A 1,115-nucleotide genomic window follows, 5' to 3' on the forward strand; every position below is an offset into this window, starting at 1 on the left:
ATATTTGCACCCTACTGAGGGTGGACATTTGTCTTGCTTATTGCTTTTCATGTACTGTACATCTGTAGCTTTTAGTCCTTGCTGTAAATTGATGTCAGTTCAACATGTTGATGCGTGCATAAGCCGAGGTTGAAGTGTCCGGTCAAGCGTGTTGTCTTTCTAAAGAGAACTACTACATTTTAATATCATATTTCTTTATGGAATGACAGCTGGAATTTTTGGCCAGCTTCTCAGCCAGACTATTTCTCATTCAGTAGAGGAAAGGAAACACGTTAGAGGTTATAAAACACACCTGGTGTTTCTTCCCAGCTAACAGGGAAACGTTTTTTAAACATTCCGAATATTAGAGCTAAATATTTTCTTAATATAAATAAATTCTTAATGTAATGTTTATGGAACGTTTATGGAACTATATTGATATTTGATGTACATTCTCAATACGTTGAGAGATAATATTATAAAAACAACATTCTCGAAACGTTGTATTTTTTTGTACTTATTGAAAGTTTTTCGTAACGTTCTATTCGTGACAAGAAAACCGGACATTTTCACATTCTTAGAATATTCAAAATAAATGTTCAAATAATGTTACATTTTTTAGAATCTTGTAAGAAAAGTAATTGTAACCTTTAAATAACCTTATAATAATGGTAACGAAAACTGAACATTTGAATGTTCTTAGAATATTAAAAATAAACGTTCGGATTGCGTTTTATTTTGGATACAAATAAAATTGGTAGAATGTTTAAAAACGTTTTCGTAACATTACAATAAAGTTATAATCACAATAAACAAAAATGGACATTTATTAAAATTAAGCATTCAAATAACGTTTTATTTTCGGTAAACATAAAATTAGGAGAATGTTTAAGAAAACATTTATGTAACCTTTAAATAACATTCTAATTGCAACAAGAAAATTACATTTTAACGTTCTTAAAATATGAACCAAAAATGTTCAAATATTGTTAAATTTTTTTTGATAAGAAATGTTTTTTCACCTTAAAATAACGTTCTAATGATGATAAAAAAACGGACATTTTAATGTTCTTAGAATATTAAAAATAAATGTTTAAATACATTTTTATAGCATTTATATAACATTCAAATCGTGA

The sequence above is a fragment of the Carassius carassius genome, chromosome 34, assembly GCF_963082965.1.
Source record: "Carassius carassius chromosome 34, fCarCar2.1, whole genome shotgun sequence".
In the NCBI taxonomy this organism is placed as follows: Eukaryota; Metazoa; Chordata; class Actinopteri; order Cypriniformes; family Cyprinidae; genus Carassius; species Carassius carassius.